Here is a 27,421-nt window from a genome sequence, read left to right on the forward strand (position 1 = left end):
TGTTCACGAAGCAGCATATTTGGAGTCATGTAGTTTCTCTAATCCAATGTAAGGAAATAGTTAGTTGATTCCTTTGCTAGGAAAAGTCAGTCAACGAGGTATAGGATCAATTGGACCATCTCATCAATAAATTTCCTTTTACCAAGTAAAACCTTCAGAGCTTACTTGATGGGTGATCCGTGTTAAACCTTTAAAACTAGTATCAACGATCAATAAAGTGTGAGATAGTAATGGCCACCATTCCTACATACATACCACCACAATTCTGACTATTGATCGGAATTGGCCGGACTTGGTTGAAAGCCTAGAAACTTGAATTGGGAAGAAGAGGTAAAGATTTCCTAAAGTCTACTTTTTTGGAGTTTTTGATTTAATAAACTTTGGGATTGCTATGGAAGGGAAGTTTATTGAGTTTACTAACTAAAAAATGAAAATCAAACATGAAACCTGACAATTCGAATACAGTTGCAGAACTCGTCTGGAATCATAAATGGCCACCATTCCTACATACATACCACCACAATTCTAACTATTGATCGGAATTGGCCGGACTTGGTTGAAAGCCTAGAAACTTGAATTGGGAAGAAGAGGTAAAGATTTCCTAAAGTCTATACTTTTTTGGAGTTTTTGATTTAATAAACTTTGGGATTGCTATGGAAGGGAAGTTTATTGAGTTTACTAACTAAAAAATGAAAATCAAACATGAAACCTGACAATTCGAATACAGTTGCAGAACTCGTCTGGAATCATAAATGGCCACCATTCCTACATACATACCACCACAATTCTGACTATTGATCGGAATTGGCTGGACTTGGTTGAAAGCCTAGAAACTTGAATTGGGAAGAAGCGGTAAAGATTTCCTAAAGTCTGTACTTTTTTGGAGTTTTTGATTTAATAAACTTTGGGATTGCTATGGAAGGGAAGTTTATTGAGTTTACTAACTGAAAAATGAAAATCAAACATGAAACCTGACAATTCGAATACAGTTGCAGAACTCGTCTGGAATCATTTTGATTCTAATTGGGTGATTCACTTGATCGGATTCTGATTCCTCAAATTCCGGTAGAATTAAATTTAGCAAAGTAAATCCAATTGACAAAGTCATGCAGTATAATTAAATTTAGCAAATTTATTTAACAAAGACCTGCAATATAATTAATTTAACAGTTAAATTGAGTAAGATACCTTTAATGATATTTTAGGCTGTTATATATTATAGGTAATCGACAATGTTTTGACGACCCTAAAGAAATTGAACCTTTGTGGAACACCCCTTTTTTTATTTATAACTTATGATACCTTTCCCTTTCCCTTATGGTTATAGAATGTTATAAAATTTGTAATGCCTCCTCATGTAACTCAATTTTTCATATTGAAACGTAACTCATGTGCGGTTCTTGTCAACTCACCCAATTTATCGCAGCATGAAACAAATCGCAACAGGAATGAACCCAGGATATCACTCAATTGGCATTCAATTTAGAATCATGTACTTTTGCTTTTATATATTCTCAAAAAAGAAAAATAGTTTGGCCTATTGATTGGTCCTTGACGTATAAAACTGATTTGACCTATTTTCACTCATTGACTTTAATTTGAAATCTATGGTAGTGCATTAATTGGTCTGCTCAACGCCTGAACCTATCCAATTAGGTGGACCATGAGCATAGGCCGCACCCCCCACCTCATTGGAACAGTAAGTGGCGAAGGAAAAGATCGCATTTACCTAGCTATAATGGGAAAGGAAAAATCACAAGAAAAACATGCCCTCCAAGCTTTGTTTTACTTTTTTTTTTTTCACTTGGAACTCCTATACATATGACATTGATCCCATCTTTCGACAGAACCTAGAAGTGAGTGAGAGCTGGGATTTCTTGAAATAGTGACCAAATCAATGGATCTCATTGAGAAAGAGAGTGCTAAAGAGTTGTTCCATGCTCAAGCTCGTATATGGAACCCTATATTTGCCTTCATAAACTCTGTCACTTAAGTGTGCAGTTAAGCTAGGCATACTAGACATTGTCAACAACCATCACCAACCCATTACCCTCTCTGAACTAGTCATGAAGCTTGCCATCCCAAAGACCAAGACTGCTTTTCTGTTCCGCCTCAGGCGCTTGTTGGTGCACTCTAGCTTTTTCTCTCAGCAAGAAGAAGGATATATGCTCACACCCTCTTCTAGGCTTCTCCTTAAGGATAATGCCAAGAGTGTGTCACCCTTCTTGCAAGCAAATCTTGATCCCATCATGATAACACCTTGGCATTTCCTTAGTGCATGGTTCCAGGGGGATGGTCTCAATCCATTCGAGACCGCGCATGGGAAGACCCTATGGGGCTATGCAGAGGAAGACAAAGGTTTCAACAAATTTGTCAACAAAGCAATGGCAAACCATGCTCGAGTGGTGATAAGTGTGGTTGTTACAGGGTGCAAGGTTGTGGCACTGGAACTGTGACTAAGACCATTGCTGAAACCTTCCCAAGCTTGAAATGTACAGTGTTTGACCTACCTCACGTGGTTGCTAATTTGGAAGGGAATGAGAACCTAACATATTGCAGGTGACATGTTTGAGTCCATCCCTCCTGCAGATGTAGTTCTGCTCAAGGCAAGTGAATTTCTTTTGCTTTCACTTTTTTATTTTTTTTTTCTTTTAAAAAATCTATGTTACTATTTTTCGCATAACAATAAACGGGATAGTCTATGTGATAAAGGACTAGATAAGCATGGATGGAAGAAAGCGAGGAAGAGAGAATTGCGAACAGGCCAATATTGCTCAATCCTGACGGAGGCTGGCCACCAGATAGAGGCAAACAAAAACTGATTACAGATTTCTGGAATCCCGTTCACACGGGGAATAGGGATGATGCAACGAAATATAGTCCGATTGAGGAGAACAAGCTCTTGGAAGGTGAAGAGGTGAGAGGCGATAAACATGTAGGAGAAACTGAAGGCCAAAGATCTTATGCATCGGTGACAAAGAAGATGCTGCCGGAGGTGGATAACCTTCCAGACCCGATTTGAGTAGGGCCATTGACCAAGGTGGTGATATCACAAGAGGCCTATGAAGAAAAGCTTCAAAACTTTAATTTCACCCTGATTAGAAGAACAAACTTCAGATTTATTGGTATGGAAGATATTCGCAGAGACTCGGAAAATACATGGAATCTGAAGGGGAAGGTTACTTTGGCCCCTTTAGGAAAAGGGTTCATTCTTTTTGCTTTGAGAAGGAGAGGGATATGTCTTCAGTATGGAGGAGAGGACCAATTAAGGTAGGAAATCAACTGATTAGATTTTAGCGATGGCATTCGGAGTTCAGTATCCATGATAATCATACTCAAACCAAACTGGTTTGGGTTCGATTTCATGAGCTCCCGATGGAGTACTGGCATGAAAAGATCCTCCTGACCATAGCAAAAGCAACAGGAAGACCAGTGGCCTTGGATTGTAGAGCCCTGAATGGGATGATCTGCAGCTATGCCAGAGTCCTTGTCGAGGTGGAGTTGGGTGGTTCTAGGGTAGAGGAGATACAAGTGGAGCAGAAGCAACCTGGAAAGAATGAAATTTTCTGGTTTAAACAATGAGTGGTGTACGAGGATGACATTTCCCGTTGTACTTTCTGCAAAAAAATTGGGACACCAGACCAACCACTATAGAGAGAAGATGAGGGATAGGAAGAATGATGCACATGAGTTTGCAGACCTTGCCGGTGGTGGGGAGAAGGGCCTGCGATCAATGGTGGTAGCCCCAGTCGTGAGAAATCTCCCAGAATGGTAGGAGATTTTACACATTCGGTTATGGAAACCATGGGTGAAGATAAGAATAACCATATAGAGGGCGATTTTTTTGTTGATTTATGCCAAGGGAATATTCCTAATAATGGAAATATCCATTCCAATGATTTTGGAGATTCAAATTCAAATCCTAGCCAACACCTAGTGGGTCATGAGCTGGTTATGGTGAATAACCCATTAGGAGAGAACGAATATGGGTCGGACCAGGATACCATTCTTTCTGATGAAGAATCACAGAGATCTTTGGAACAAGGAGACCAGAGAGAAGAAGTTCCTATGGATCTAAGGGTTGATTCGGACAGAATGGGGGAGAACCAGGTTGCCCAATCTTTAAGACCTCGACAAAAAGTGATATACAACTTTGCCCTTGGAGACCGTGGAATAACTAGAGGAGGTAGAACTAATCGAGGTTAAGTATGGGAGGGGTCGGACCATATTGTGTCGGGGCTATCTCAAACCCAATTGGTGGGAGGACGGGCTATAGTGCATCATCAGGAGGTCATCGATATCGATAATGCTATGTGTTGTGATGCGCAAATGGCTGGTAGAAAGGAAAAAGCTACTATGGAGAAGGAAAAACCGTCTAAGTCTGTTCAGCAGTCCTTCCTCAAAAAGTAATTTTATAAAGATATTCTTCTGGAATATCAGAGGAATAAAGAAGGCGGCTAGAAGAAACACCTTACAAAATTTAATTAAAGAGAAGGATCCTATCCTTCTGTGCATTGCAGAGCCTATGATAGAGGTAAGTGCCTTTCCTATTTATTTTTTAATAAATTAGGCTTGTATAGTGACTTCATCCACAACAATCGGGTAGGCAAAGTCCCAAACCTGTGGATCATTTGGAAGAGGAATTTGCAGATTCTTGTGAGGATCTCGGAGTCTGGGCAGCATATCTCAATTTCTCTGGCATGGGGTTCAATTGTTGCTTATATTTCTTTTGTTCTTGTGAGCAGCTTTAGGGCTGAAAGGCAATCTCTGTGGATGAATTTGATTGCTGACTTTCCTTAGACTCCTACCCCATGGACTACAATGGATGATTTTATGCGACCCTCCAATCTCACGAGAAAAGGGGTCCAGGCAATTTCAGCATGGGTTTGGCGGCTGAATTTGGGGCCATGATTGATGAGTGTGCTATGGCCCAGGTGCCATCTACTGGTAGGAACTTCACCTGGTCTAACAACCGTCGCAGTGGAAATGTGTGTGCAGTTTTAGATAGAAGCTTCTGCAAGGATGAATGGATTACTCACTTTGAGGATTGCTCTCAAAAGGCCCTCACTAGAATTGCGTCGGATCATGCCCCTATCATGACCTCATTTGAAACCTCTCAGAGACCTCACAACCGGCCTTTTAGATTCCACCAATTCTGAATGGATCATATGGACTTTGACAACGTGGTTGCCACGTCTTGGGGAGAATGGATATCAGGTAATCCAATTTCTGTCCTCATGCTGACGTTGAAGAGATTAAAAGGGGCTCTTAGAAGCTAGGCTCGCTCATCCTTTCCTAATATTGATAGAGCTCTAGAAGAGGTAAAGGAGAATCTGAAGTAGGTGCAGTTGAGCATTGAAGCCTATGGTTTAGACGACCACTCATTTGCCTTGGAAGCTGATGCAAAGACTGCCCTGATTAAAGCCTTGGGTAATCATGAAAAATTATGGGCTAAAAAGGTTAAAATCAGGTGGATGAATCAGGCGGACAGGAACTCTAAGTTTTTTCATTTGTCTGCAAAAATGAGAAGGCTCAGAAATACCATTAGATGCCTCAAGAAATAGGATGGGTCTATAGTGGAAGGTTGTGATTAGTTGGGAGATTATATTGTGAGTTTCTATGAGAAGTTTCACAAGGCTGTTCCAACGGTAGACCATGCGGAGCTACTGGATAATATTCCCATGGTTCTTCATCAAGGAGATATTTTTATCTAGACTCCATCCCGGATGATGTAGAGATAAAAAAGGCGGTGTGGGAGCTTGACCCAGATAGTTCTCCAGGCCCAGACGGCTTCTCTGGAGATTTCTTTAGAAGGTGTTGGCATATTGTGGAGAAGGAGGTTTGCAATGCTACAAGGCATTTCTTTAGTTCCAGTCATATGCCTCATGGGTAAATTAAAAATTTTCAGTGATTATTCCAAAGGTGGAGGGAGCCTCTTCTCTGGATAAATTTCGGCCTCTATACATAGGGAAATTTTACTGCAAAATTATTTCAAAGGTGATGGCTATGAGACAAGAAATTTTTCTTCTAAGAATAATTTCAAAAGAAAATGGTGCATTTCAAAAAGGGAAGATGATTCACTCCAATATCAGCTTGGCATCAGAGCTTGCAAATATGATGTTTGTCTCAATAAGAGGGGCTGGAATTGGCCAGAAAATAGACATTAAGAAAGCATACGATACAATCTCATGGCCTTTCATCTTTCAAGTCCTGTGAAAATTTGGCTTCTTAGAGAAGTGGGTTACTTGGTTGCATCAAATTTTGATATCTACTAAGATATCTATATTGGTGAATGGCGGCCTGCAGGGATATTTGGGAGTGGAGAGAGGATTGAGACAAGGCAATCCCATATCTCCAATGCTTTTTATCATTACAAAAGAAGTTTTGTCCAGGGGGTTGAAATCCTTGATCCAAATGAACAAGTTGAAACCGGTTTAGGGTCCAAGAGGCGCTAGAACTCCTGCTTACATTCTCTTGGCAGACGACATTTTCATTTTCACCAATGCGACCATGAGGTATGTCACAAATCTAAGAGATTTTTTGAATAACTATCAAGAATATTCTGGCCAATGTATTAGCTTATAGAAAAGCAAATTTTTCATGGGAAAAATCCCTCCAACCAAGAAGCAAAGCATATCTGACATCCTAAATATTCCGACATGCACTATCTTGGAGTTGAAATATTCAAGGGCAGAGTAAAAAGGAGGCCTTGTTGCCAATTATGGATAAGGTCAAGGGTAGACTGGCAGGTTGGAAAGGAAAATTATTGTCATGGCAGGTAGAGTGGAACTGGTGAAATCGGTTATTTCAATAATGCCTACACATAGTTTTTCAGTCTACTAGTGGCCTTCATCTCTCATTGCAATGATGGAGAGATGGAGGTCTGGGCACAGTGAAATCCATTACTGTTAAGTGGGACTCTCTATGCAAGCCTAAGGAGGAAGGAAGTCTGGGCTTAGGAAGATTTAGAGATTCAAACAAGGCCATGCTCTGTAAATTGGTTTAGAGAATGAAAAATGAAAAATCTTCTGCTGCTTTTTTTTTTAGAGCCCGATTTCCTAAAAAAGATGGAAGGACTTTTAGAGACTATCACCCCTCTTCCATCGCAATAGGTATTGGGAATGGCCAGATAGTGGAGTTTCGTGGAAGACAAGGAGAGATAGATTATTGGGAATGGCCAGATAGTAAATTTCTAGAAGGACAAATGGTGGGGACCAAAGTCTATTATAGAGGAGATTAATTTAGATAATTCTAGCTCCCTATCTACCTCTGCAAAGGTGGGAGATTTTATTAGTGAGGGGGAATGGGTTCTTCCAGAGGTTACATGATGGAGGTCCTTGGGAAAGAGAGGGGAAATCAGAGCCGAGAGGGGGAAAAAGGAGAATCACACTCAACACATTCATTCAATAATCAAAATCACTCTCTCTGAATCTTCAATCGATTACAACCAATATATAGGAAAATAGGAACATGAAATTAGAAACTTAACTGAAATGGAAACTAGCCTAAACTAGGAAACAATTATAAAAAGGAAACCAAAGCAAGGAAGTAAATCCTACTCCTACGTTCAAGTCTGGAAAATAAAAGCATGAAATAAAATACTAAGTAAACTACTAATTTTATTTCCAACCCTTGTTGGACCAAAACCCTGGGTTGGACCGGTTCTTCTTGGCTCTTGGATTCCAAAGCCGATCATGCTGGTCCAACCAAGAAAGGGCAACCATATCTGCATCAACTCTCCTCCTCTGAAAAGAACTCGACTCCGTCGAGTTAGGGAAAGGACCGAGGAGACCGTCTGAAGGAATATGCTGAATGAGGAATGATCCCACCATCTTCTTGAGCTTAATTTCAGGGAGATATTTGGCAGGATGAAACTTTATAGTCTTGTTGGCATACTTGAAGGCATAGGTATTGGCATAGCCACAATACTGTACTTTCTTATCAAACAACCAAGGTCGACCAAGAAGGATATGGCACACCTTCAGAGGGAGGACATCACATTGGACTGTATCCTTAAATCCACCAATATAATATGTGACCAAGCACTTATCTGTGATTTTTAGATTAGTGTTGTTCACCCAAGAAACCTTGTAAGGATTAGGATGTGGTTCTGTATTCAATCCCAGCTTACGAACAGCGTCTTCAGAAACAACATTAGTGTAACTACCTCCATCAATAACCAAGGTTAGCAACTGATCATTACACTTCACATGAGTCTGAAAAATACTACTGCAGCGCCAATCTTCATTGTCAGTGGCCTTCTGAGTGGTCAACACATGACGAATGACATAAAAAGGATGTTGGTCTTCGTCACTGAGAGTGTCATTGACTTCACCTGTTGCACGCTCTTCAACTGTGTCAGAACCAAGTTATTCTTTAGGAATATATGATATAGGAGAATCCTTATCAATAAAAGCAACCAAATGGCTGGGACATTGAGCACTGATATGTCCAAATCCATGGCATGAGTAGCACCGAACTGTAAATTTTGAAGAATCAAAAGGTTAATTGAACCATGCCGAGGGGGTGAGTATGGGCGAGTAGGCTGTGAAGATGACATTTCAGAGACATGTCGAGCCAGAGAATACGGCCGACTAGGACGTGAAGAGGCCATAGATGTAGCACTAGCCTGTGGTTTGCTAGATGACCTCTCTTGGGTAGGAGGCTGTTGCCAAACAGAACTAGTACCTCGAGAAAAAGAATCTGCAAAATTTCTCCGGTTGTATGGGTATTTCAGACTTTCCTCAACCTGATATGCTACTTGTACGGCGTCTTCCATGGTGGGCAATTGAATAGATGCAAGGGAAGCACTAAGTCGAGGGTGCAAACCATTGCGAAATTGTGCCACTAATACTTCTTCATCCCACTCAAAATCAGAATGAGTGGCCAAATAATAAAATCTAGCAACATACTCTTCAACGGTTAAATTCTCTTGTTTCAACTGTGCAAACTGGAGATGCATGCGTTACTTGTAATCAGAAGGCAAGAATCACCGATTCATGACTTCATACATTTCAGCCAAAGTAGTGACCAAACCAATGCCTCGGGTTCGATTCTGTTGTTGTTGCTTGATCCACCAGACTCGAGCCGTGCCTTTCAGTTTGACCTCTGCAAATAGGATCTTTCGAGCCTCAGTCAACCCGTACCATCTAAAGAATATATCTAAGCTGTGAATCCAGTCAATGTACAATTCTGGATTATTGTCTCCATAAAAATCAAGGACATCCAGTTTTGCTACTCTTTCTGCTCCATCATCATGTCTACCAGTCCCATATGGTGGTGGAGGTGGTGGTGGTGTTACTGGCAGATCCTGTGGAGTGGTGTTGGAAGAATCCCCAGACTGAATGAGACTCTTTCCTTTATCTGCTACCACCAAACGATCAATAGAAACTTACATGGATTCCACCATTGTTTTTAGGGACATGACCATGTTAGTGAGAGCATCAAATTTTGTATCAGTTTCTCCTTTATAAGAATTCAGCTATTGAACAACTTCACTATTGGCTACCATGGTGATGATTAACAAAATAGCACTCAAGAATATATGGTAGAATAGTAAATAACTTTTTTTTTTTTGGGAAGGGAAAAATTGCAATTACTTGAGATTCAAGTAAACCACAAAGGATATTAAGTGTGGACAGGGATCTAAATGTAAATAAGAAAAAAAAATGAGGGATAAAAGGAATTAATAGATAAAAGAGGGGTAATGTGGAAAAGTTAGAAAATAAAATAAAATTGGAGACTCAATGGGAGGAACTGTCACCGACAGAGATGGAGGAAGTGGGAGTGTACAGAGGCGAAACCAATTTTCCAGTTTCATAGGCCTGGATGAGGGGAACCGACACGAGGAGGGATGAACCCCGAGAGTCGATGGTGACGAAGGTCTTCACGGCTTGGAAGCGACTCACGGCAATGGAAGGACTAGATTGACAGGTATTTTTCAGGTTTCTCTCTCTTTTTGACTTCTCTTTCTTCTTCTTCATGGCTTCCTTTTGCTTTCTCCCCTTTTTTTTTTCTTTGCTGTCGGACACAGAAAGAAGAGGCGGTGGCTGCTGTCGGAAGGGAAAAGAAGTGAAAGAGGAGGCGGTGGGATTTTTTGGTTGGGAATCGAAGTGAGGAGAAAAAGAAAGGGAGGCTTGGGTTTTTTTTTTTTTTTTTTTTGCTGCTGTCGGAAGGAACAGAGGAGGCGGCAGGGCAGGGAGGTTTTGGGGTTTTTTTTTTTTTTTCTGATGGAAGTCTGAGGCCGAGACGGAGGTAACAGAGGCTCGGTGGGGTTGGGGTTTCAGCTGGGACGATGGGTATGAAGAGATTTTTTTTTTTTTGCTGTTCTCTGTCACGGTAGAACCAAAAATAGAGAATGGGAAAGGAAGAAAATGAAGGAGGATCCTTCGGCTCTGATACCAAGTTGATGGAGAACCCTTAGAGAAGAAAGGGGAAATCAGAGTAGAGAGGGGAAAAAGGAGAAGCACACACTCACACATATATTCATTCAATAATCAAAGTCACTCTCTAAATCTTCAATCGATTACAGCCAATATATAGGAAAATAGGAACATGAAATTAGAAACTTAACTGAAATGGAAACTAGCCTAAACTAGGAAACAACTATAAAAAGGAAACCAAAGCAAGGAAATAAATCCTACTCCTACGTTCAAGTCTGGAAAATAAAAGCATGAAATAAAATACTAAGTAAACTACTAATTTTATTTCCAACCCTTGTTGGACCAAAACCTTAGGTTAGACCGGTTCTTCTTGGTTCTTGGCTTCCAAAGCCGGTCATGCTGGTCCAACCAAGAAAGGGCAGCCGTATCTGCATCATTACCTCTCATCTTCTTCGCTATATTTTCAATCAAATTAAGGAGATTAAATTGCCCAGTGTGCAAATGCAGGATATGGGAGTTTGGGCCTTAACGCCTATGGAGAGCTTCTCTACGGCATCAGCTTGGGAGGACATCAGAAGAAAATGGCCCGTGGTGCATTGGGCCTCTTTGGTTTGGCAGAAAGGCTTACCTCCTAGATACTCGACTTTTGGGTGGCGTTTGGTGCATGACAAGCTCCCTACGGACGATAGGGTGAGAGACAAAGGCATTCAGCTGGTTTCGATTTGCAACCTCTATGGTAAGGCTGAAGAGAGTTTGGAGCATATTTTTCTTCAGTGCCCCTTCTCTATATCCATATGGAAAAAATTCTTCACTTGCTTTGGGGTAACGTGGAAGAACCAGCCGTCTATAGAGAGCTTTCTAATGTGGTGGAAGAGAAGAACTCGTGTTCTAAATATTAGAGAGCCATGGAAGATGGGCTTTCCAATAGTATCCTCTCATAACTGGGGAGAAAGAAACAAAAGAAGGCACAAGGATAAAGCAAGACCGGCTGTCTTTGTTTTTGAAAGCATCAGACAGGGAGATTATGCTCTGTAATGGTGGTAAAAGTGACGAGGTGAGAGCAGTTTCAGATGTTCTTCGTTGCAGAAACCTGGGCTTAATGATTAGTCCTTCCAACTCCACTCCTCCCCTTGAGGTGCATTGGTGTAAACCTCTCCTGAACTGGATCAAGATTAATGTGGATGGTAGCTCTCTAGGCAACCCAGGAAACGCAGGTGCAGGCAGTGTGCTTCAAAATAGTGAGGGCTAGGTATGTGACTCCTTTAGCATATTTCTTGGTATTAAAAGGATTTAAGAAATAGAGTTTGAGGCAGTTTTGGAAGGAGATATGATGGCAAAGAATCATAATGCTCTGACTATTTGGATAGAATTAGACTCTGCTTCAGTGGTCTTTGCTATCTAGCGAAGACAGATTCCCTGGTTTGCTCTCCAAAAATGGCTTTCTTCCCTTCAATATTTGGAATCTATTCCTTGGAAGATAACTCATTGCTTCGGGAAGCCAACACTGTGGCAGACTACTTGGTAAAGAAGGCATCTAAGGTTGGTACTTCTGAGTTCTCGGTGATTTTTTTGGATAATATTGTCACTGATCTTGAGAACGATGCTACGAACAGGCATAGATTTAGATTCAGCTAGGTCGCTTGCTTGCTTTCTCTACTGATGGTCATGCCGAAGGTTGAGATTGCAAGTTGACTTAGAGGTTTCTGCTCTGTTCTTTTATGTTTCCTTTTTCCTTGATGTTTCCTTTTTCCTTGATGTTTCCTTTCTTTTAATAATATTATCCTTCTAGTAAAAAAAAAAAAAAAAAGGACTAGGTAAGCATATCATTAGTACTATTTCAGCTAAAAATGAGTAGAGGAATGAGCTAAAATTACAAAAGATGCCATTTATTTTATATGTATCTCCATTTGATGGGATTTTGATAACTTTACTTAAACTTTGAATTAAAGTTTGAGAAATTTTCTTTGCTTAATTTGGCTATTGAGATATATGTGTGGTCATCTATCACAAGGACTAACTTATGTACTGTTATATGGAAAATATGGAAGCATTATATTTTATCAGGCATAGTGACACCTAGAGTGAGCCATAAACTAATCCTAACTTTATATGGACTTCATTTGACAGTGGTTTCTGCATGACTGGACTGATGAGAAATGTATAGAGATATTGAAGGGATGCAAAGAGGCAATCTATAGCAAGGACGGGGAAGGAAACTCTGGGAAGGTGATCATCATAGATATGGTGGTGGAGAATAGGAAGGAAGAGCACAAGTCAATAGAAACACAACTCTTATTTGATATGTTAATGATAACTGTTTTCGTGGATTGTTTGGCAAAGATGATTAAATTGTTCCCAGTATCTGAGCTCAATTGAGTGGAAAATTTCTCATTGCTTCCGGGAAGTAAATTCGGTAGCAGAGTCATGTTTGGGCCAGTCGCAACTAAATAAGTAAATTCATTCTCAAGCATCTAGCAAGGATGAGTCTAGAAGTCACTTCCCTGGTGACGTCTTGGTCGTCCCTTGTCACACCCCGTTCACACAGAACCGGGTCAGTGATCGGGTTAACACCGATTAACCCAAACCTGCCAGGATCATCTGATACAGTATTCCACCACAGTATACACACAACTAAGAAAGAGCTTATCAGTTCAGCGGAAGACTTGGTTTACCTGTGAATATTCCCATAATACTTGATAACCGAATTGTGATATAATAGTTAATTACATGTGGGCCTGAAGGCATGATATTTACACAATAAGGGTACAATTCACATATCAAGTACATAAAAGAAATCATAAAAAATCAGAGTATACAGCTCGGCTCGGTATCAAAGCCTAGAGCTCAGCTCGGTATCAAAGGTTGAGCCCAGCTCGGCATCACAAGGTAGAGCTCAGCTCGGCATCAAAAGTGGAGCTCAGCTTGGCATCAGAACTGCGGTCCCGTAGCACAACTCTCGCACGAGCAATCAGTGCCGTGCCCTAACTCCTCAGGGGCCCACCAGTCCTCTTCAGGAAACTCAACCGTGGGACCCGCCCCGTGCTCATCTGGTTGATGACCTGTAAAATCATCTAAAAGTGGTGCACACGTGGGATGAGCTCACTAGCTCAGTAAGTGGAAAGATGGACCACACAACAGTCCACACAATAATCCACAACCATATGCACTACATGCTATGCAATACATTTTAAATCACATCCACCTAAGCAACATTACTAAGTCTTTGGTTTAGTGCTACTACAACCACAGTGCGCATATGCTCCGGGTACGAGCCGTGAACTCCATCCCGCGATACGCCCATAGGGCTGTCGGAGAAGGCCCACTGTGAGTATTGGAAAAAATAAAAGCATGCCGACCACCGGCTCTCAACATAAAGTAAATGACTGAAAATTAAAGGTGCTGACTCCAGCAATTTAAAAGCAGTATAATTGGCCCTCTTGAATATACCACCGGGGTTGCCGACTGTCCTAATGACCAGCCGGGCGTAATGTCTAACCGCCATAGTGACCCAGAAAACCACGACCACTACTTCCCCCCAAATAGTAGCCCAACAACTCAACCCTTGTTGGGAAGGGTCGTAGCACGGAAAGGTGAAAATCCTAAACTGCATGCTCCTATATGACAATAGTACGATTGCATAGTGCCACCGCATCCCATACCACGAGCCACCAATGCACTCGTTTCCAAGCCGACTACGGCATCTAGTCTATTTATGCATCATGCACAATGATGTCCACATTCATAACAGAAGCATATTATCACTTGGCAATTAGAAAATAAACACAACGCTCATGCATAACAATGTGAGGATGACTAATCTACATACCATTTTCATGATGACATGACTAGACTAGATATAATTAAATAAATGCCAAACAATGCCTTGAAACAAGGCCAAACGTCCTCTCCCCACTTACCTGTAGTATACAAGGACTCACGCTCGGTACAGGTGAGATCCGGTGCAGGAAGCGTAGGATTTGGTGAACCTATCATGAGTGAGCGGGGTTAGTACTTCACCACTTTGGAATCAAGATTAACACGATTCAATTACAAGATCATGTTTAGAATCCTAAAAGAAGGTCACACGTCCGATTTGGGTCCAATCGGACGCAAGAATCACATTTGGAGTCTCTCGGGTGGGTCGGACAGCCCACCTGTCTGACCCACCGGTCTGGATCGACGGGTAGGTCGGCCCGTCGATTGGCCCGTCGGTCTGGCCCGAGGCCCTGCTAAGACCGACGGGCAGGGTGGCCCGTCAGTCAGCCCGCTGGTCTAGCCCGCCGATTGTGCCCGAGGGCCCTGCCCTCTCAGGCGGGTGCCCACAGGCGGGCCAGATGCCCCACCGGTCTGGCCCACCGGTCTTGGCGAAAAACCTACTGTTTCTTCTCAACTTCCCTCAACCTTTGGGGATTCAAATAGGGCTTTTCAAAACCCATTCTTCACACATTCAAGGTCTCATAAGATGGTTCTAACCTAGATCTAGGTTAGATTTAAGGAATGGGAAGCCATCTTACCTTCTTTGCTCAAGAACACCTTCAAAACCCCAAAATCACTTCAAATCCACAATGCTTCTCCAACCTTGTAAATACTTCTTCAAATCCTTCAAGATCAACACATAAATCATCTATTAAACCTTAGATTCATCGTTTTAAGGGGGATTTACAAGATCTTAAGAAACCCTACCCCAAATCAAGGGTTTTACTTGGTTATGGTGAAAGTTCAAGGAACCTATCTTTGCTCACCTCTAAACGTAGATCTAGTGTTGGAGATCACTCTTCCGGCGTCGGAATGGGAAGATCAAGCCTCGGCGCCGCTGAAATCCATCTCTTTTTCCTCTTCCTTCTCTTCTCTTCTTCTTCCCTTTTCTTTTCTCTCTCCTTTTTACTCTTCTCACCAACGTACGAGTGTCATAAATGAGAAAAGAAAAGAAAAACATAAATGCTATATATACTTCTTAAATAACTAAGTAATTCACGTGGGTGGGTCACTCAGGTGGGTGGATGCGCCCACCTGTCCGCCCACCTGAGGGCCAAAACTTGGGATTTTAACAGAATTCGGCCCTCGGCACGAATCTCACTTTTGGCATATGATGTAATATATGTATGCACCTTAATATACGACTACATACCTGCTTTATCCGTACATGGCCTTATGATAGGTGCATGTACATGGCTTGGGTACACCCATCTCTTCTGGCACTGGCTCGGACTTGTCGGGCCAGCCGGTGTTTAAGGTCACCCTTGCCATCATAGTCCATAAGGAACCCGCTCTAACTCTCTCCGGTTCAGGTCCTGCATGGTTAAACCGGGTCAACCGTGTAATCAGACCGGGTTTAAGAAGTAGGGTATTACATTTACCCCCCCTTTCTGAAAATTTCGTCCTCAAAATTGGCATACCTGGTTGTTCAAAGAGATGAGGGTACTTGGCTTGGATTTCATCATCTTTCTCCCAAGATGCTTCTTTAAGTGAATGATTAGCCCATCGCACCTTTACATAGGAAATGGAGCGGTTGCAAAGGGTCTTCACCTTTCGGTCCAAAATTTCAGCCGGCTACTCTGTATAGGTCATGTCAGCTTCTAGGTATTCAGGTTCCACGGGAAATACATGAGAGGGATCATGAACATATCGCTTCAACATGGATACATGAAATACGTTATGAACATCCCCGAGTGAAGGTGGCAAAGCAAGCATGTAGGCTACTGAGCCAACCCGGGCTAAGATCTCAAATGGGCCAATGTATCTTGGGCTCAACCTCCCCTTTCTGTGAAACCTTTGCAACCCTTTAGTAGGAGAGATCTTGAGAAATACCTTTTCTCCTGGCTGAAATTCAATGTTTTTTTTGCGAGTGTCTGCATAGCTCTTTTGACGAGACTGAGCTGCTTTAATCCGTTCTTGGATAACGTTGACTTTGTCACAAGTCATCTGTATCATCTCAGGTCCTAACATTCGATGTTCACCTACCTCATCCCAATACAAAGGAGTTCTGCACTTCCTGGCATATAATGCCTCATACGAAGCCATCCCAATTGTAGCTTGGTAACTGTTGTTATAGGCAAACTCCATAAGGGGTATATATTCTTCCCAACTACCACACATTTCCATTGTACATGCCCTGAGCATGTCCTCTAATATCTGTATGGTTCGCTCCGACTGACCATCAGTCTGTGGGTGGAAAGCAGTACTCAAATTCAATTGTGATCCTAAGGCATGTTGGAAGCTTTTCTAAAACCTGGAAGTGAACCTTGGGTCCCTATCTGATACAATGCTCACAGGCACTCCATGCAAGCGCACTATGTTATCTATGTAAAGTTGTGCTAGTTTGGCCATAGAGAACTTGGTCTTGATGGGAATGAAATGAGCAGTCTTAGTAAACCGATCAATGATCACCCATATCGCGTCCATCCCCTTAGGTGTACATGGTAGTCCGGTGACGAAGTCCATTGTAATCCTTTCCCACTTCCATTCTGGTACTGGGAGTGGCTGAAGAGTACCATAAGGTCGATGCCTCACAGCTTTTACTTTTTGGCATGTGAGACAAGTCGCCACATACAGAGCTATTATGACTTTCATGCTTGGCCACCAGTAATTTTGTTTGAGGTCTTTGTACATCTTTGTACTTCCTGGGTGGAGTGAGTACTGGAATCTATGTGCTTCTCGCACTATCTTGTCTTGTATATCCAAATCATCAGGTACACACAATCTGCCTCGAAACATCAATGCCCCATCACCGGCTAAAACAAAATCTGGGTCGTTCATTGTTTGATCTTGAACCTTAACTCTGATCCGCTGCAATTCAGGATCCAAAGGTTGTTTCATTATTACCTCTTGCCTAATAGCCAGATGCACCTGTAGAGTCGTCAAGGATACAATCAACCATTTAAGGTTTTCTGGTTGACGTTCCAATTCTAAGGTTGCTCCTTCATATAAGAGAGCTTCATCCATTAGTGTCGCCTCCTGCACAAGTGATGGGCTGACTGCTAAGCATGAGAGTGACATAATCTGTGCCTTCCGACTCAACGCATATGCCACTACATTTGCCTTGCCGGGATGATACTGAATGTCGCAGTCATAATCCTTCATGAGCTCAAGCCATCTCCTCTGCCTCATGTTCAAATCCTTCTGGATGAAAAAGTACTTAAGGCTTTTGTGATCACTGTATATCTCACACTTCTCCCCATACAAGTAATGTCGCCAAATCTTAAGGGCAAAAATGACTGCGGCTAGTTCCAAGTCATGAGTGGGGTAGTTCTTCTCATACTCCTTTAGTTGTCGGGATGCATACGCTATTACCGTACCGCGTTGCATGAGAACACAACCCAAATCAACTTTTGAAGCATCAGTGTAGACTGTCATTCCACTTGTGCCTTCAAGGATGGTCAACACAGGGGCCAACACCAACCTCTTCTTCAATTCCTGGAAACTCTTCTCACATTCCTCTACCCAGTCGAATTTCATACCCTTTTTGGTCAATTTAGTCATTGGCACTGAGATTCGAGCAAAATTTTCAATGAAGCGCTGGTAATATCCAGCCAAACCCAAAAAGCTTCTAATTTCAGTGACATTCTTAGGGCTTTCCCATTCTACTACTGCTTTCACCTTATCAGGATCCACTTCGATTCTGGCCTTAGACACTACGTGCCCCAGGAATCCAACTTGCTCAAGCCAAAACTCACATTTGCTGTATTTGGCAAACAACTGTTGTTCTCTCAGCCTCTGTAACACCATTCTCAAGTGTTGAGTGTGCTCCTCTTCGGTCTTGGAGTAGATCAAGATGTCATCAATAAAAATAATTACACATTTATCGAGTACAACCTGAAATACTCGATTCATTAAATCCATGAATGTTGCCGGTGCATTGGTCAACCCAAAAGATAACACTAGAAACTCATAGTGACTATACCGAGTCCTAAATGCTGTCTTGGGGATGTCGTTGCTTTTTATCTTGAGCTAATAATAGCCTGATCTAAGGCCTGTCTTTGAAAATACCCTTGCACCCTGCAGTTGGTCAAATAAATCATCAATGCATGGCAATGGATACCGGTTCTTAATGGTTAGCTTATTCAACTCCCGGTAATCAATGCACATACGCAAGCTGCCATCTTTCTTCTTGACAAACAACATTGGGGCATCCCAAGGTGAAACACTTGGGCGAATAAACCCCTTTTCCAATAGTTCCTGCAACTGCATCTGCAACTCCTTCAATTCAGCTGGTGCCATCCTGTACGGAGCCTTAGATACTGGAGCTACTCCAGGAGTCAAATCTATGGCAAACTCCAACTCTCTATCAGGTGGTAAATGCATCAGATCATCTGGGAAGACGTCGGGAAACTCTTTAACCACCTTTACCTCTTCTAGAGGTGTAATCCTTGCATCGACATCAAGTACCGATGCTAAGTAGCCCTGACATCCACTTTCCAATAATTTTACCGCTTGAAGGGCGGAGACAAGGACCTTTCTCACCCGTTTCATTTTATCTGCTCGGTATACCAATTCTTTTCCTTCGTCATCTGTCACCCTAATCAACTTTTCAGCACACATCACATTAGCTCGATGAGCCGATAACCAATCCATGCCCAGTATAACATCAAAATTTTGCATATTAAACTTAATGAGTTGTGCATCAAAGTTCTTCCCACTAATTTCCACTTGGCACGGACCATACACCTCCTTTAACTGTGTAACTTTACCAGTAGGCATACTAACAATCATTCCGTGATCTAGGATCCTGGGTGGCATGCCAAGTTTCTTGGTAAATCTCTTAGATGCGAATGAATGAGTAGCTCCTGAATCGAATAAAACATAGGCTGGTATGCTTGATATGGGTAGGACACCTAGTGTAACAATGCCTATAATTTCAGCAGGTCATCAATATTTAACATAAAGAAATTCTTAATTTAAAACGTACCTATTACTACTTCTGTACTGGCCTCAGCTTCCTTAGCTGATAGAGCATACATCCTTCCCTGCGGTTGATTTCCCCGAGTTAAGGGAGGTCGGTACGCCGAGGGCTGACTGGAGGGCAAGGCCGGTCTGACCCGACAGTCTTTTGTATAGTGCCCATATGAATGATAGTTAAAGCAACGAATCTGAGATGTCGGAACTGGGGCGGGGCCCCTCTGCACTTGACCCGTTGCAGATGGAGGTCAGGGCGGCCTTGGAACTGTAGGTGCCAGACTAGTGTTCGGGCGAAAAGATGTGGAGCCCGAACCACCAGCTGGTCTAGGAGGGTAGCCAGATGGCCTATAGGGCTGCCTATACATAGGCCCAGAACCGTACGATCCACGGTATGCCTTGGAGGAGTTACCCATACCCAAAAATGGGTTTGTTCTCTTCCACAGTCCAGGGGTGAGGGACTGTTCCCCCTTCTGCTTATCCTCCATGGTCTTGGCCTTCTGCATAATCTGGCCATAGTCAGTCAAATCTAAGACCTCAAGTACATACCCAATGGATGCCTTTAGGCCCTTTAGAAATCTCGCAGCCTTCTCTTCAGCTGTCCTCATATGCCTTGGGGCAAAATGGAACAAGCTCTCAAATTGCTGTTGGTACTCAAGGATAGTCTTACCTCCTTGAGTTAAAGCCATAAACTCAGTCTCCTTGCGGTCTCTGAAGCTGCGTGGGTAATGATTGTCCAAGAACAACTCCTTGAACTGTTCCCAGGTGGGTTCTGGATGGGCAGCCAACAATATGGGCTTGGAGGCTTGCCACCAAGAGTTGGCCTCCTTCTTGAGTTACAACCCCGCACAAATGAGTTTCTGTGCATCTGTGCACTGAATCACCTCGAATATTTTCTCTAGCCCTTCGATCCATTGGTCCGGCTCCAGAGGATCACTCCCCACCTTAGAGAATACAGGTGGCAAGATCCTCTTGAATGACTCCACTACCTTTGACGTATTATTCATCGACGGAAAATTAGGAGCATAAGCCGGATAGTAAGAGTATGGAGGGGGCACCCCATACTGAGGAATACTGAATGGTGGAATTGGAGGTGTACCCCCCACTTGTGGCCCCGTACCAGACCCTACAGGCGGGTCCTGTGGAGTAAGTATCCGGGGAGGTTGACCTGATTGAGAAAGGTCCAATTGTTGCTGAATAGCAGTTATAAATGCTTGCTGTTGCTAAAGCATTTGTTGCTGGAAAGCCTGTTGTGACTGCTGAATTATAGTAGTAATATCTCCCGGAGTAATAACCGGTGGAGGGTCCGGAAGTGTAGTCATAGGTGGGTCCCTATGTGCCCCACCCTGACCAAGGGTCTCTGGAGGTGGTGGAATTGAGGTTTGCCCCACAGAGCGAGACCTCCTGGGATTCAGTGGTCGACCGACCGGACGAGGACCACGCGGGGTACCCCGTGCATTGCTACCGGATCTAGTACGTACCATCGTATCCCTGTACCTGGAACATATCATGCACCACATTGGTTAAACACCGTAGAATTGATTTCTGCACACAAATATATGCCATCACATAGGATATTGTAGTGTATGATAGTCTGCAACTAACCGCAACTTAATTCCAAGATACAAGACTGGTGCTCCGACAAGTATGTCAATGGTCCCACTTGACCATAACATGCAATTATAAGAGTAATAACAACAATCATAATAATTATATTAATAATATTAATAATAATAAAAAATTTCCCATTTTTCCCAAGTTTTCCTCAATCGGTGGGCTGCACTGGCGGGCAGGTTGGCCCGTTGGTAGCCCGTCGATCTAAATCCTCAACCGATGGGCTGACACCGGTGGGCAGGGTGGCCCGTCGGTCCTACCCGTGCTGTAAATCGCAAACAGGGCATTAAACCTTGTTCATTCTTATTTCCTTCCATTCTCCTCTCTCTCTCTCTCTCTCTCTCCCAGGCAATTTTGGAGAGCATTTTAACGCTTCCACTCACAATCTCACTCAACGATCCGGCGCTTTTGTGAAGATTCATCTCCTCCACTTCCAAGTAAGTTCCTTCCTCATTTTCTTCTCAAAACTTGAAATTTGGGGTAGAACTCATGAGTTGTCTTAAATCTCACTTCCTTTCCATGTTTCTTTCCATAGAATAGTGATTTCATATGAATGTGATGCTCTCTAAGTGATTTATTTCTAGTTTCTAGGATTTACCTCTCCATTTTGAGAAAAAACCCCAACCGTGCCCTAGTTTTTCTCAAATTTGGGGATTTCTTCATTTCTTGCTCTTTTCCCCCAATTAATGACTCAATTGCAATGCATTATGCTTGATTTGTACTTAACACACTATAGAGATCATAGAAAATACCTTATGTGTGAAATCCTATTTCTTCCCATGAAAATCCATCTTTTGTGTTAGGTTTTCTTTGATTTTTCTTTACATTCTTTGGTATTTGTGGACCTCAATGGCATAGTAGTAGATGTCTTTGCATATTCTAATTGGTAGATTGGCGGCATTTCATCCATGAGCATGTAAGCTTCATGCTTTCTCTGTTGTGAGTCTTTTGCACTCTCTCTTAGCTTGGACTTTCACCTTGAGAATTGGGGGTTTTCTCCTTCTTTAATTATCATGCCTTATATGCCTCTTGTTACCTTGCTGTTTTGCCCTACTCTCTGTCTTGTCACTTTTCTGTTTTTGTGAAAATTGAGTTTTTTGGGGCTTCCTCTTATTGCTCACCCATCTTTCTATTAGCTTTGTTATTCTCTTTTTTTTCTTTACTCACCCTGCTTTTCTCTTTTCTTGCCAGGATGTCATCTCGTAAAGGCAAGGAGCCCGCATCCTCTGGCACTCGACGTAAGACCACCGCTTCTAAGCGAAAGAGTGCAGGAACTAGTTCTCCGGCCCCCCGCACAGGGCGACCCAGACCTGCCCGGTTTGATCCTTCTGACTACGATGAGGAGCTCTTCCACAGTTCAGAGGCAGCAGCCAACTAGCCGGCCTTTCTGAAGAGGTCGGTAATGATGGAGAAGACCATGGTAGTCGACGACTTCCACAAGGTTCAGCTCCAGGAGAGGTTTACAGCACTGGGCTGGCAGTCCCTCCTCCAGGTAGACCATCCGTGCTACAAGCAGCTGGTTCGTAGGTTCTACTGTAACCTGGAGGTTTCCTATCAGTACGGGGAGTATACTATAGTCAGCATGGTGAAGGGGGTGGACATCCAGCTGACCGTGGACACCTTGGCCAGCATTTTGGGCATCTCTGCAGCCGGGCACCGTTACTACAATCCTCCCAGGAGCAAGCCCCTGGGTCCATTCATGAGTTTGGAGACACCGGACTACATCTACGAGACCATCTGTGGTAGCAGTGCCCGTCCGGAGTCCGAGACATCCTTTTTCCCTGAGGTTCGAGTATTTTCCCGACTGGTCCAGTTCAACTTGCTCCTCAGAGGAGGTCACCGAAACCAGATGGGCTTCATGGCAGCCTTTATAGCTTACTGCATCTATACGGCCTTAGAGGGAGGTGCCGAGCACTTGTGCTTGCCATACATCATCCTCAAGACGATGGAACACCACACTTCTCACCCCGAGGATGGAGGATTCCCATATGGCAGGATCCTCACTAGGATCTTCAAGTTCTTCGGAGTGGACCTGAGTGGTGAGGAGGGGAAGACTCCAGTGGACAAGTTCGACAGGGGTAACCTCTTGAGGATGGGTCTCCACACCCTTATGGATACACCTCAGAGAGTAGGAGCTCAGAGAGGTAGGGATAGGAGGGCTACCCCTATGGAGGATGTTCCCATAGAGGAGGAGTCCAGTGAGGAGGATGAGGACTATGTTCCTCAGGATGAGGAGGATGATCTGGTGGATGAGGACATCCCTGAGGAGGTGCCTCAGAAGTCGAGAGGTACCGATCCTGGCTTCACCAGAGCTGCAGCCCCACAGCATAGAGCCCCACCACCTGAGAGTGGTGCATATGATTTTGAGGGCATGATGTCCACCATAAGGGCTTTGAAGGATGGCCAAGATCAGTTACTAAGAAGGCTGGACGAGAGTGCTTCCAGGGAGGAACGCATCCTGGAGAGGCAGGCTACTTTGGAGGATTCCTTCCTTAGACTGGGCAAAGACTTGGACACCACGGCCAATGCCATCTCAGCAGATTTTGGCCGACTTCGGAGGGAGGTACGGCTGGTGAACTCGAGGTTTGACTACTACGATCATCGCCTCAACGTCAACTCTAGGCCTCCGGCGAACGTAGTAATTATAGACGACAACGACGACGAGGATCAGTGAGGACTTAGCTCGTCCACACCAGCTTCTTATCTGTTTCCTGTTATTGGATCTTGTTTTATATTTCCTTTCTTTTCTCATTCTTTGTACTTGCACTGTAACTGGAATTATTCGTGGGATAATGTATTTTAATAGTGGTTTTTTTGTGGTGAATTTGTATGTGTGATGACTTGTGTAGTTTAGTTGTGGTGTCTTGTAAATTTTTTATCAGTGTTATATTATATATCTGTTGTTTATCAGGTGTTTGTGTGAAAATTTTTGAAAATATCATTTTACGCCGTTATGCTGCCGAAATTTCGTTAAACTCTATACTCGATGGGTTATGACACCAATTTAATTTACCTTTTATGTACTCTCACGCATGTCATGAATGAAATACCTAAATGCAACCATCTTTATTCCTTTCTTTCTTTGGCTTTTAACTCTTTAAATCTTTTACATTAACCCAATCCCATTTTCCTATTATAGATTCTACGGGATTCTAATGGTATGCTGTGAGTGGAGCAGAGCATCACGCTCTGATACCACCATTGTCACACCCCGTTCACACAGAACCGGGCCAGTGACCGGGTTGACACCAGTTACCCCAAACCTGCCAGGATCATCTGATACAGTATTCCACCACAGCATACACACAACTAAGAAAGAGCTTATCAGTTCAGCGGAAGACTTGGTTTACCTGTGAATATTCCCATAATACTTGATACCCGAATTGTGATATAATAGTTAATTACATATGGGCCCGAAGGCATGATATTTACACAATAAGAGTACAATTCACATATCAAGTACATAAAAGAAATCATAAAAAATCAGAGTATACAGCTTGGCTCGGTATCAAAGCCTAGAGCTCAGCTCGGTATCAAAGGTTGAGCCCAGCTCGGCATCACAAGGTAGAGCTCAGCTCGGCATCAAAAGTGGAGCTCAACTCGGCATCAAAACTACGGTCCCGCATCATAACTCTCGCACGAGCAATCAGTGTCGTGCCCTAACTCCTCAGGGGCCCACCAGTCCTCTTCAGGAAACTCAACAGAGGGACCCGCCCCGTGCTCATCTGGTTGATGACCTGCAAAATCATCTAAAAGAGGTGCACACGTGGGATGAGCTCCATAGCTCAGTAAGTGGAAGGATGGACCACACAACAGTCCACACAACAATTTACAACCATATGCACTACATGCTATGCAATACATTTTAAATCACATCCACCTAAATAACATTACAAAGTCTTTGGTTTAGTGCTACTACAACCACAGTGCGCGTATGCTCCGGGTACGAGCCGCGAACTCCATCCCGCGATACGCCCATAGGGCTGTCGGAGAAGGCCCACCGTGAGTACTCGGAAAAATAAAAACATACCGACCACCGGCTCTCAACATAAAGTAAATGACTGAAAATTAAAGGTGCTGACTCCAGCAATTTAAAAGCAGTACAATTGGCCCTCTTGAATATACCACCGGGGTTGCCGACTGTCCTAATGACCAGCCAGGAGTAATGTCTAACCGCCACAGTGACCCGACAACCGCGACCACTACTTCCCCCCAAATGGTAGCCCAACACCTCAACCCTTGTTGGAAAGGGTCGTAGCACGGGAAGGTGAAAATCCTAAACCGCATGCTCCTATATGACAATAGTACGATTGCATAGTGCCACCGCGTCCCATACCATGAGCCACCAATGCACTCGTTTCCAAGCCGACTACGGCATCTAGTCTATTTATGCATCATGCACAATGATGTCCACATTCATCACAGAAGCATATTATCACTTGGCAATTAGAAAATAAACACAACGCTCATGCATAACAATGTGAGGATGACTAATCTACATACCATTTTCATGATGACATGACTAGACTAGATATGATTAAATAAATGCCAAACAATGCCTTGAAACAAGGCCAAACGTCCTCTCTCCACTTACCTGTAGTGTACAAGGACTCACGCTCGGTACGGGTGAGATCCGGTGTAGGAAGCGTAGGATTCGGTGAACCTATCATGAGTGAGCGGGGTTAGTACTTCACCACTTTGGAATCAAGATTAACACGATCCAATGACAAGATCATGTTTAGAATCCTAAAAGAAGGTCACACGTCCGATTTGGGTCCAATTGGACGCAAGAATCACATTTGGAGTCTCTCGGGTGGGTCGGACAGCCCACCTGTCTGACCCACCGGTCTGGATCGACGGGTAGGTCGGCCCGTCGGTTGGCCCACCGGTTGGGCCCGAGGCCCTGCTAAGACCGACGGGCAGGGTGGCCCGTCGGTCAGCCCGCTGGTCTAGCCCGCCGATTGTGCCCGAGGGCCCTGCCCTCTCAGGCGGGTGCCCACAGGCGGGCCAGATGCCCCACCGGTCTGGCCCACCGGTCTTGGTGGGAAACCTGTTGTTTCTTCCCAACTTCCCTCAACCTTTGGGGATTCAAATGGGGCTTTTCAAAACCCATTCTTCACACATTCAAGGTCTCATAAGATGGTTCTAACCTAGATCTAGGTTAGATTTAAGGAATGGGAAGCCATCTTACCTTCTTTGCTCAAGAACACCTTCAAAACCCCAAAATCACTTCAAATCAACAATGCTTCTCCAACCTTGTAAATACTTCTTCAAATCCTTCAAAATCAACACATAGATCATCTATTAAACCTTAGATTCATCATCTTAAGGGGGATTTACAAGATCTCAAGAAACCCTACCCCAAATCAAGGGTTTTACTTAGTTATGGTGAAAGTTCAAGGAATCCAACCTTTGCTCACCTCTAAATGTAGATCTAGTGTTGGAGATCACTCTTCCGGCGTCGGAATGGGAAGATCAAGCCTCGGCGCCGCTGAAATTCATCTCTTTTTCCTCTTCCTTCTCTTCTCTTCTTCTTCCCTTCTTTTCTCTCTCTTCTTTACTCTTCTCACCAACGTACGAGTGTCATAAATGAGAAAAGAAAAGAAAAACATAAATGCTATATATACTTCTTAAAATAACTAAGTGTTCACATGGGTGGGTCACTCAGGTGGGTGGATGCGCCCACCTGTCCGCCCACCTGAGGGCCAAAACTTGGGATTTTAACAGAATTCGGCCCTCGGCATGAATCTCACTCTTAGCATACGATGTAATATACGTATGCGCCTTAATATACGGCTACATACCTGCTTTATCCGTACATGGCCTTATAATAGGTGCATGTACACGGCTTGGGTACACCCGTCTCTTCTGGCACTGGCTCGGACTTGTTGGGCCAGCCGGTGTTTAAGGTCACCCTTGCCATCATAGTCCATAAGGAACCCGCTCTAACTCTCTCTGGTTCGGGTCCTGCATGGTTAAACCGGGTCAACCGTGTAATCAGACCGGATTTAAGAAGTAGGGTATTACATCCCTGGTCAAGATGGAGTTGGAAATGGATGCTTCTCATCGGCCAAGATTCAGAATATTTTCATTATATCTGCTATTTTTTCCTATTTCTGTGGGCGCTTTTGCTGGTCTTCTCTTCCTGTTGATGGAAATGCCAAAGGTGGGTTGGGTTAGTCAGCCTTAGCTGCTCTGTCAAGTCTTAAGTGTCTTTTTGTGGTTGTTAAGTGTGTTTGCCCTGTTCTGCTGATGGCAATGTCGAAGGTAGATCTCATGCAATCCCTTTTGACCATGGAGAGGTGTGGGTTCTTTCCCTTCGTCTTTTTCTGTACATTATTTATTTTATCTTTTATAATCAATATACTCGAATTTCTAGCAAAAAAAAAAAAAACAAATGTTAATGATGACTGTGCTCATTGGAAAAGAAAGGGCAGAGAAAGAAGAAGAAGCTTTTCTTGGAGTTTGGATTTACTCACTATAAGATCACTCCTCTCTTGGGTTTGAGATCTCTCATTGAAATTTACCCTTAG

At 43.3% G+C, this 27,421-nt stretch overlaps 1 pseudogene; it reads left to right on the forward strand.

Annotated features, from left to right (window-relative positions):
- The first annotated feature begins 1,897 nt into the window (after positions 1 to 1,897).
- On the forward strand, positions 1,898 to 27,421 carry LOC122092964 (annotated as a pseudogene).

The sequence above is a fragment of the Macadamia integrifolia genome, chromosome 11, assembly GCF_013358625.1.
Source record: "Macadamia integrifolia cultivar HAES 741 chromosome 11, SCU_Mint_v3, whole genome shotgun sequence".
In the NCBI taxonomy this organism is placed as follows: Eukaryota; Viridiplantae; Streptophyta; class Magnoliopsida; order Proteales; family Proteaceae; genus Macadamia; species Macadamia integrifolia.